Genomic DNA, 11130 nt, shown 5'->3' on the forward strand with positions numbered 1-11130 from the left:
AAAAAGCGCAGCCCAAGACTCAGCAACACCCCCACCCACAACAGCAGCAACAGCCGCAACAGAAAGCTCAGCAACCAAAGGGTCAACCACAGCAGCAGCAGCAGCCAGCCCATCAGCTGCGCGGCCAGATGCATGCACAGCCGCGCACGCAGCGGCCTCCTCAACCACGCCCGCAAGCGTTCCCCCAGACTCGCCCCATGATGCACCAGCCGGCACCTCGCCATGCCAACTCCCACCCTCATCCTCCACCGCAGCGTCACCAGCGCTACCGCCGCAACCAGCAGCAACTGCTGGAGTGCAGCTACTGCCGGCAGCAGGGAGAGTCACGGTCGTACTGCCGCAGCCACGTGCTGCGCGATCCCCACACTGACGTTGTCATGTGTCCCATACTGAGGGCCCACCGGTGCGAGATATGCGGTGCCACTGGGGACAGGAGCCACACGCGCTCCCACTGCCCCATGCGCTCCGAAGGGAACTACAACAACGTGACGGTGCTCAAGAACGCCCCGCGCGGCAAGAGGGGCAAGTAAGCTGAGCACTAAGCTCGACTTCGGCCGGCAGCAATGGAGGGCTGGCAACAACGGCATGGCTTGAACATTCGTGAGGGCAGCGCTGAACGCGGGCGGTTCCTGCTGCTTTTTTTTTTTTTTTCAGGTGCTAAAAACGGGTGCGTTGAATGTGTCTGCTGGCTCCTGCAAAACTGTCCTCATGCCACGTCGCAGCGTATTTATTTTTAGCACGCGCTGCTGGCGTCACGGGTGCACTTCTAGCTACCTCGCACCAACCTTTTCGGACACAGCTCTGCGTGGGCATCAGGAGCAACAGCAACATCTGTGCAGAGCCATTCAAGCCCCTTTGACATTTTCAACTTTGTGTGAACATAACGCGTTTTTCCTTTTTGTGTCAGCCAGCCGGCCGTTTTTTTTTTTTTTCTGTAACTTTTCGTCACGCAAGAATAAAACTCATTTCTTGCTTTCTCGCCATCCCGAGCGCATCTTCACGTTTAGTTTTGGTTTCTCTTCCACCGCGCAGCGAAGAGAACACGACAGGCTGACAACACAGGCGTTCGCTAACGCTTGCCTGTTCTCACCCTGTCGGCGCGCCGTCCGTGTGTTGAAGCGTGTCGTTCCTTGTTGGCAAAACCTGCTTTCCTCGGTGTTGCCATCGGCCCACTTAAGCTTCAGGCTTGTCAATATCGTGAGTGAGTGAATGAATGAATGAATGAATGAATGAATGAATGGAGTTAGGGCTCCATGCGGCTAGTGACACGCTGGAAGTGACGAATTCTATAATAAGATAAAATACCTGTCATCATATGAGGCCCGTATACATGAGAGGGTTAAGGAGCCGAAACAGATCAAACCATGCGTTATGATGTACAGTCTTTGTCAAAAGTAACCAGGCTGCATGGTTTGCTTCTAGCTCGTACAGTGGAGCCCTTAAGGCTTCTCTGGAGCTGAATGGTCGTTAAAGGTAAGGACTGGGGGCCTTCTTACCTTCCAAAACCTTTCGATCTTTAGGAAAGCCACAAGGGCTCCACTATACAAGCTAGAAGCAAGCCATGCAGCCTGGTTACCTTTGACAAAGACAGTGCATTTTTTTTCAGCGCCGAAGCTACGGCGCTTACTCAAACGGAATACGTACTCCCCACCAAACCACCTCCCTAACCAGGCCGCTACATCTCCAGATCTGCAAACGACTCTCGTTGATTCACTCGTTAAACCCTCTGAGCAGCTAAAAACCCCATTATCCGACTTACCTTACTTCCTCGCTGCATACTGATAGAATAAGGCGTGATCGTACTGGTTAGGTGAGGAATTTAACTCTATCTAGGAAACCATGTGAAATTACGTTAGCTCCCGTACGGAAATGTCATATCTGGTTTGATATGAAAAAATCCAGATATGAACAAATAGGGGATTGGGCATATAAGGTCTTATATGAATATACGGGCGTATATAACCTGATATGCCCAATTCCCTATATACCATTATCTGAATGGAACTCATATAAGGAAATATATGTATATATGGTGGTATATGTCCTGATATGCCCAATTCCCTATATATCCATATCATGACTGAACTCATATATGACAATATATGAATATATCTGGCATATATGGCCTGATATGCCCAATTCCCTATATATTCATATCATGATTGAACTCATATAAGGATATATCTGGCATATATGGCCTGATATGCCCAATTCCCTATATATCCATATCATGATTGAACTCATATATGGATATATCTGGCAAATATGGCCTGATATGCCCAATTCCCTATATATTCATATATGGATTGAACTTATATAAGGAAATATATGTATATATGGTCCTTATATAGCCAGATATGTCCTATCCTTATATGACCATATCTGATGGAGGCCATATATGGGATTTCTATATATGGTCTTTATATACCCAGATACGGCCAAATCCGTATATAGCCATATCTGCGAACAGTCATATATGGATGAATATACTTATATGGGCCATATATGGCCAAATATAGATAAATCTGTATATGTCAATATTTGGCTGGAGCTTATATATGGCGCTAGTTCTATATACGAACATATACTGACAGATCTGCACATAACCTTATATACTTTTGGTTAAATGTTGAGGGGAAATTTGCCCTAAGGCGGAGCAGACTTCCACTAAGGCATTAATTACTTTTTCGCATCCATCCAAGCACAGTCATACACCATGTCCCCAGACCAGGACGAATCTTCTTACGAACGAGCAAAAGTTTCTGTGGAAGCTGTGTCGGGTCCCTTTGTAGCCGTGTGACTGCTTGGCGGAATGAAAATGAGTGATTACTCCCTTATGAAAACCTTATAAGCTTTCATACGGAAATATATAATAAATGGCAGCCAATGTATATGTGCCCTCATACGGGGAGATCTACCGAAGGCGACGGTACGAAAAAAAATTGAAGAAATCCAACGATTTGCGGCGCGCTTCATCTGCAATCTCTGCTAGCACCTAGGCTCCCCTTCTCCAATGTTGCAGGCTGCTACTTTAGAACCACACCAGCATCACAGCCAGTAAAACTATTCTCATTCGAGTTCTTTACTGCTCGCTCTCAGTGACTGCCTGCAACAGCGCCGTGGCCTTCTATCGCATTAGCCAATAAAGAGTGAATCTGGGGCATGGCGTCTCCAAACAGTGATGGAGGGCGGCCAAGCAAAAGATGCAATGAAATTAGTTACAACCATTGCAGAATGCTGTCATACATATGCCGTTATCGCCACATGCAGACGTAAGCGACTGTGCAGTACGTCCTTACCGCTACTACTTCAGATATGTAATACAGCTTAAATTTTTGACGCAGATTTTTATTTTAAAACTTTGAGAGATACGTTGGTGCTGTGTAGGAGGGGTTATACAGGATGGTTAACATTATGTAAGCGATAAACCTGATTTAATAGGCGATCAATTAACTAACATTAACTAATGAACATTTTATTTTGATTCTAAGGGGAATATTATGTTGCGAAATTAAAGGCCGTAATCGTAAAAGGTGAGCGCAGTTTCTAATTTTTTTTTAATTGTTATAGTGGTTTGAAATATCGAGCGCCAGATTTTGCGCATTTCAAAGCTCGCTGAGTTGGTTTACCCGCATTGAAAATGCATAAAAGTGTCGGTCACTTTTTTTATGCATCAAACGCGGACACCGTTTGTGTATTTTATGATGTAGAAAAATTATCTTTGAATTCGGCGACGAAGCGACGCGTTTATGAATATGCGAAGCGGACAAGGCAATTCACTGAGCTTGCAAGTGTGTATGTTCAGTATTTCGAACCACATTAACGATTACGAAAATTTCAAAGCTAAGGTTATCTTTTTTTACTTACGGCCTTCATTTTCGCGATACAGACTTACGCCCCAAAATCAAAATTATGAAAGCTGATTAGTTAAATATAATTAATCATTTTTCAGATTATTGAGCTCTATTACGTACATAATGCCCGTCTTGCTGTACGGTCCACCGGCACTGACCAAACCGACATATCTCTCGCACTTTGTAAAATAAAAGTGTGTAAACGTTAAAAAATGGCATCCAATACATCTCTAAGTGCTGCTTTAAATTGAAAAACCACTCGGTTTTATGCTGCTCTAAAGCTCCTGATAAGCTTATAGCATAGGTAACACAAGTAACACAAAGTAACACAATTACCACACAGAAATTGCGCAGGAAATTTTATTGGGGTACATTTAATGCTCTTGTGGTTCTATAGTTCTGTATGCTTCTTATCGTCGATGCTTTTCTTTCTCGCTCCTTATTTCGCTGAGTTTAGTGCCCACGGCCAGCAACAGCAGCTTTCCGGAGAGCTCCCGCCCCTTCTTGGTCGGCAGGGCCGTTGTGTAGGCTGCGTGGGAGATAATTTTGAGCGATCATAATATAAATCTGCGCAGAACTTGTGCACACGGCCACAGTAGCATAAGTCGAAGAATTATGCACTGAATCCGAGACACCCTACCGTAAAATCCATTGTGGGATATTAAAGGTGCCCTGCGACGTACATAAAGCATGGGTTCTTTAATCTTTGTATGCAGAGTAAGGGACATTGTGAGTCCTGAACGCGCAATGAGATCACCGAAATCATAATTGTTGATATTTTAATCTTCGCTAGAAATGCTTGTTTCGAGCCGATGGTGTCGCAACGCGGCGGCCATTTGCGGCAGCGGAAATGAGGTGGCATCCAGATAGGGCGACGCATTTCTCATTGTTTGGGCGTCCAGTTTGCATATTGTTCCTTCATACTTGCGAAATGGATCCAAAATATTTTGTCTCTGAGTACAGAAAGCTTTTTCGCATGCCACAAAAACTGGAAAGAAGCAGGGAAAGCGAACGAAAACTAACAAGAATACAGCTAGGGGCGACACTTTCCATTCGGCTTAAAACCTTCATGGCGGCCAGCGCTGTTCAAATAACGTTGGCTCAGACCAGAAAGCGCGCGCGTCGAGACCGGCCGTGACCATACCAAGACGGCAGCGAAAAAAAAAGCCAGTCGACACACCTTGCCCAAAATGTGAAGAGAAAGGCCGGACAGGAGACGGGAGTCGAGTTTGGGGGGGAGGGTGGCTACCGCTGACAGCCTTACATTCCGACTAAAAAAGAAACTTCGGGGAGCTTCCTTTGTCGTTAGTCACCCCTGCCCTTACTACGGCGTCGCGTACACGGGGGGAAGACGCCGTTAAAATGCGAGGCTGTCTACAGCCCCGACAAAGCAACAACTGCATGCACGCTTCCGCTGCGTGGGCGCTAGGCGCGGTTCTGATTGGTTGCGCCCAATCTCGGTACTGGGTGAGTGAAATGGGAGAGTGAAATGCGTTTTCGTCTGAGCTTTTCATTTCGAATTTTCAGAGTGGAATAACTTTGGCTTGCATGCTCCGATTTCAATAATTCTTTTTGCTCTGGTCTCTGGAACGCATGATGAATCTATTTAATAATATTAACTGGTACAGAGCAAATCATCGCGATGCCCCTTTAAAACCTTAGTCTCATGCTTTTTTTTTTCGGGCTTTACCATTAAAGTTTCCTGGCACAACCGCGAACGGAAACAGGTATACGCCAATTGTTTCTGAAAAACGTTCGTACACACTAACCACCCGAAATAAAACGCGTACCAGCTCTTCATTCCACTGCTCCTGCTTAGCTGTAGAGCGCAAGCCTTGTGGCAAATGTAATGGGGCAATTGTAACCTAATTGGATACGCAGAACGCAGCAATGCTGATCCCGTGTTAAAATAGAATTAGCACTATTACTTACGACAATGAAAAGGGCTCAGTTCCTGATACGTGCATATAACAGAATCCATGACAGGTTGTTGTCTACGTCTCGTTACTTAGAAAATACATCCCTAACTAGCCCCGCAATGTGCATAGCGAGGTTAGTCTATGTTTTTTGCGTTACACAATTCATATCATGCACTTGAACTACCGCTGGCAGGAACGCAACTCGGTGGCGGTAAAAATTTCGCTACTGAAAAATGAGAGATTACTCTTCGACTGCATATAGCCCAGCTTACAAATAAATCATGCATTATGATGCCATTTAGCTTAATTTATAGCCCTATCATCGAAAACTGCCGACAGCATTGACAAAGGCAAACAACAAAGCAATACGGGAAAAACAGTAAATGGTTGTTCACGCTTACCTGAAATATTGATGATTGCAGGTTCACAGAAACCTTGGTATTTCCCGCTCACTTGCACCCTGGATCCTTCCGATGGTTCATCATCCCATGCATGCTTGGCTCAGGTCATTTTAACGACGTCAAAACTGTCTTCTTCCTCAAAACGCACAAGTGTGGCGCTGTACCATGATTTCAAAGGGAAAACAAGTGGATGCAACGGGTATAACCGGAAATTGCTCGCCCGGCAGGAAAGTGCGTAGCACACTGCAGAGTCCGGCTTCTAGCTCTGTGCAACAGACACGACAGTGAAGGGTGGCGCCACCAATGCCTTCCTTAGCAGATATCTGTGCATATCTGTGCATGTCAGATATCGGCACCTGCGCACGGGCGCTCGCGCGCGCGTCAGAAGCGGGGTCCGGTTTACAACAATGGGAGGACCGCGGGGGCTCTCGGGGACTCTTTTTCTTCATGGCTTGAAGCTCTTTCAGCCTCCCCTAAATTTTCTTGGAATCCATGCAGCTCCCAGACCATCTCTTGTTCACGGCTTGACATTTTTTTCAGTCGGCTCCCGAGGGGGAGCGAGCCAGCACCAGGTGCATGGAGGTTCATGCCCCTTTTCGACGCCCGTCGCGGCGCGTGCTGGGCGCGCAGGCGCTTCGCGTGCATGCCTTCCAGTGTCCATCGAGATGGGGCTTTATATCGCGTGTATCTTTATCAAAATAAATATAACTAACGATACCCCTGCTGCGTCGTGTTTTCGCATCACTCTGTAGAACGTATTATGTAAACTGAACCGAATAAATATTTCATCCTATCTACATAAACCAAAGAGAGGCTTGATTGAGACCTGTTATATTCGAAGTGATTGTTAAAGCGAATTTCGAAAATCGCTAGCTCTCTGCTCCTTGTGCTGGACACTGCGCAATGAATTCGACCATACATCACGTCAGATACATCACAAAGGTCCCAATCGCCTTTCCTAGAGATTGATACGATGCGCAGCTTGACGTTTGCATTCGCTCGCAGATTTAGCATCTGCTTGTTCCGCAGATTCGGCACCCCATGCGTGAGCGGTCTTCTCTTGTTGTTGTGGCACATAATCACGTCATTTTACATGTTTGTTGCTTTAGGACAGGGTGAATTACGGGAACGTTTCAGCTGGTTATCAAAGGTAACGGCGCGCCTTCTCTATCAAATATGTAGCTAGTCAAACGGCAATTTCCGTTTTGGACAAATAGGTTTCATGAGTTTTTTGCACACATAAATGATGTTGTGAAGGTGCGGTTTCACAATTTATATTAAGAAATGATTAGCGGTACACCACAGCGGTTTCTGTATGCAAGTTATTCGGCCAAGCGGCCGTATAGTGTGGTGGAATTATCGCCGTTAATTTCCTAACACACCTCTTAAAATTCTAATTACTTGTTCAGGCTTAAGTGCTTGTTTTTGTGAAAACACAGGCAGTCATTGTGTTAGGGCGTTATCTTTGCCTGAATTTTTCAAAAAACGACGGCGTTCTGAGGTATCTTCAATGTCCGGTTAAATCGAAGTGATTACGACCTGACTAGAGTGACCAAGCGCGCCAAACTTCTCCCTGGTGTGATGACCAGGTGCATCTCGTGATGTTTCTTCGATTTCTCTTGCCTAGAATGAAACAAAACACTTTTCAGCTTCATCTAGTGCTCGTCGTCATGAACACACAAAACTCAGCAACAAATGCCTTCTTTCAGGGAACAGCAGTTAGCATACTTCATTGGAACAATTAGATCGCTGGTATATACTGTTTTCCATGCATAATTGCACGGATTGGGTCGGAATTTTTTTTTTTTGAGGGGGGGGGGGGGGGGGATTTGTGTGCGCTGTACTCCATTGCAGCACACAACAACATGTTGTAGTTCTTTAAGGAGAAGCAGAAGGCTGCAACGGCTGTAAGAACCGAATTGCCTGATCTGAGGGTCGCTTTTCACTCCAAAGTTGAAGACGGGGATCGTCATCATCGTCATCCGTGATCAATTTTACAAGACAAAGAACCCTACCATCGACCACCGATTAGCTGTTGTTGAATTCAGTCGGGCAGGGTCAGGCTACCCTTGTTTTTTGTCACATCTGCACATCATACATTCCATAAGCTTTGACTGTGACTCGCTGCCCTTGGAGTCCACTCTGCCACTCTAAACGCCGACCTTTGTTCGGCTCGTTACTTGGCCACCCTAAGCTCATTTTTTCCGCATTTTGTTAGTGCTAAGATATGGATGACACCAGTTTGTTCTGTAATACTCTAATCGCTCCCCTTGACGTTATCGCTAGTATTTTCCTTGCCATGCCCAATGCGTGCTACACGGCTGCTAGCTTGAAATCGCGTCGAACCGATCGCCACTCGAGTCGACAGAGCTTTGCGGTAAAATGACAAAAAGATATCTTAGCGTAAAGTTGAGCACTCAGAGGCTCTTCGGCGTCCGGCCGACATTCGACGGTTTCAAATGCTTGCGAAATGCGAACAGAGACCGCCCCTATCATTGGCGGTGGCCGTTATCTTGCCTCAGAGCCGCGTCCCGCAACTGCTTCGGCCCTCTTGATTTCGACATCTGCTGCTGACTTGTTTCTTCTCCTCTTTGTTTAGCACGCTGCTTGCGTTGTCGCTAATTTAGTACTTCAAGTTAATGACTCGTCATTCAGCATTTACAGCGTGCGCGTGAAATTTCAGCGGGAATACACAAATGTCGACTGCACTGCAGTACCACCGTTGTCTGCATACCTGTTATCGTTTGTATATGGCATAAAACGCAAGCTATGTTGAATATTCTCTTTCTGATGCGCGGATTGTAACTATGCTTGTTTACACAGCATGATCACTGCAAGAAGACCGGATGATTGCGACGAAACACCTGATAGCCGGAGAACTGGCGCTTCCCGGTCGTGGTAGATCCGCTTTCTTCCATACCACAAATACTAGGTGCTGAACTGCTTTATCCAGAAGCATGTTCGACGATTGATCGCATCAATGAAAATGATCTCATTTGTTATCCGCGAGCGGCGCCAGTGGTCGACTGTTGACAGCTCCCTAAAGCAATGCTCGGCATGCCGGGTGACACCGGCGCTTCCCGCTCGTTCTATTCGTCCTGCGATATCAGCAATCCTCCGCTAAGGGTTGCAGTTTCCAAAACTTCACTTATGACCATTTGCATTCGCCAAAACTTGTGTATTCGCTCTCCACAAAAGCCGAGACCACATACGCGAACAATGCGGACTAGCGCTTATTCGTCGAAAGCAAGGGTCTCATCGAAGCAGCTCATGACGGCGCTGGAGAGCTCGGAAAGCGCCGTGATATGGTCTGGTTGCGTGCACAATGGACTTCAATTCAAGAGACAAAAGCTTTCTTTCTATGATTTAGTATTTTTTTGAGGAAATATGGGGAGTCATCATACTAAGAAGCAAACAGAATGAGCGTGAGCGTCAGGTTCATTATAACTAGGATCGGCTATACAATCCAGCCGGAATGAAACGCGAACACGCATATCGCCTTCTTTTTCTACATTGCAGAGAAGTATTCACTTGCAGCCACTTAAAAAATATGTACTTAGGTAGATCCTTCACCCAGACACAGGAATCAGCCTAGTTCTGTACAACAGCTGAAAGTATACAGGCAAAATATTTTGTTTTGTTCACATGGGCTGTTCGCTTGCCTTGCTGTAGACGGAACAAAATGGGCTGTTAACATCTGACCAGTAAATAATTTACATAGCATTTTTTTTCTCACATAGTGTTTCGAATGGGGTTTTAATAGCCGAACGATGGCTGTGGTGTCCAAGTTAAGTATACGCTCCATGCGATGCAGTTTGGCGAGCACGAGTGACGTCATCTGGGTAACAGGGAAGGGGGAGGGGGGAAGGTGGACGTCGCTCTCTCGCTCAGTTTGCAGTCAGCTAAGAGAGCGCCAAAATATTCCCTCCGAAAGCGAAAACAAACTTCGCTAATTATGCGTGGCTCGACCTACTGCTGTGTTTGTATATCGAAGATAAAATTACATCTCTTTCCATGGAGATCATGCATGCTTGCGCATGCACATGAGGGTCCACTGGAACAGAGTATATTTTGGAACTAAATTCATGAGTGCAAACTGGGAGCGGATTTACATAGTCTGGGGTGTTTTCAATGTGCCATCACTGGTAGGAGTCCTAGGAGTTGCTTTGTTTCTTTGTGTAAAGAGAAGGAATGCGCTGAGTAATAGGCAGTGGTTTTGGGGGGCGTTCTTGGAGCGAGCATCTGTAGTTTCAGACTACGGTTTTTTATACATCTGTGTGGTTCAGCGGGCTAGGGCGTTTTTTTTTACATGCATGCGTGCGCGTTGTGGGTACGATGTCGTTTTTCTGTGCGTGCTTATGTAGTTTCTCACGATGTCTCGCTTACAAGTTTTTCTGTATGGATTTGTATCACGTTGCATAGAGCAGATTAAAATTTTTATGTTGATATTGGTGAATTCCCGCCATCTAAAACCCTTTTCTGGATCAATAGAAAGAAAACTAGAAAGTGCATTACATTTTGTAAAGTAATTTATTGCATTTCACATCGCTAAACCCTTCCTGAAGTTTATCATCACAATGCGATACATCACGTCAAAATTCCTCTGCTGTCCCTAATTAAATTAATGCCCTGAGGAAATACCTAACACAAAAGTCCTGTAACATACTCAGCAAGAAATGCTTAGTCTTTTTGTTTACTTACACCCATGCTTCTCTGAGCGGAATACATGTGCATAAAGCAAAGCAGTGTTCATCCTGAGACATCCAGTATATAGCACTACCATTGTCTTTGTGTAGTAACGATGCGTTTTTCGCAATTCCAGCCGACCATGTTATGTATGCGGATGTTAGGTATGCGGCTCATTTCATTATGTGATTCAATTAGACACCTGTTCTTCAAACTGTAAGGGCTCTTAAAGGAGTATGGACACCTAACTTCTGGGTGCGTGTTTTCTTC

At 45.5% G+C, this 11130-nt stretch overlaps 1 long non-coding RNA gene across 1 annotated transcript; it reads right to left on the reverse strand.

Annotated features, from left to right (window-relative positions):
- Positions 1 to 4198: 4198 nt before the first annotated feature.
- Positions 4199 to 6246, reverse strand: LOC149352683 (uncharacterized). Its single transcript, XR_016289546.1, has 2 exons — positions 6175 to 6246; positions 4199 to 4383 (listed from the first exon to the last, which is right to left on the reverse strand). It is a non-coding gene; the product is annotated as an uncharacterized LOC149352683 (long non-coding RNA).
- Positions 6247 to 11130: the final 4884 nt, after the last annotated feature.

This window comes from Amblyomma mixtum, chromosome 3, assembly GCF_055824585.1.
Source record: "Amblyomma mixtum isolate Tamu chromosome 3, ASM5582458v1, whole genome shotgun sequence".
Lineage (NCBI taxonomy): Eukaryota > Metazoa > Arthropoda > Arachnida > Ixodida > Ixodidae > Amblyomma > Amblyomma mixtum.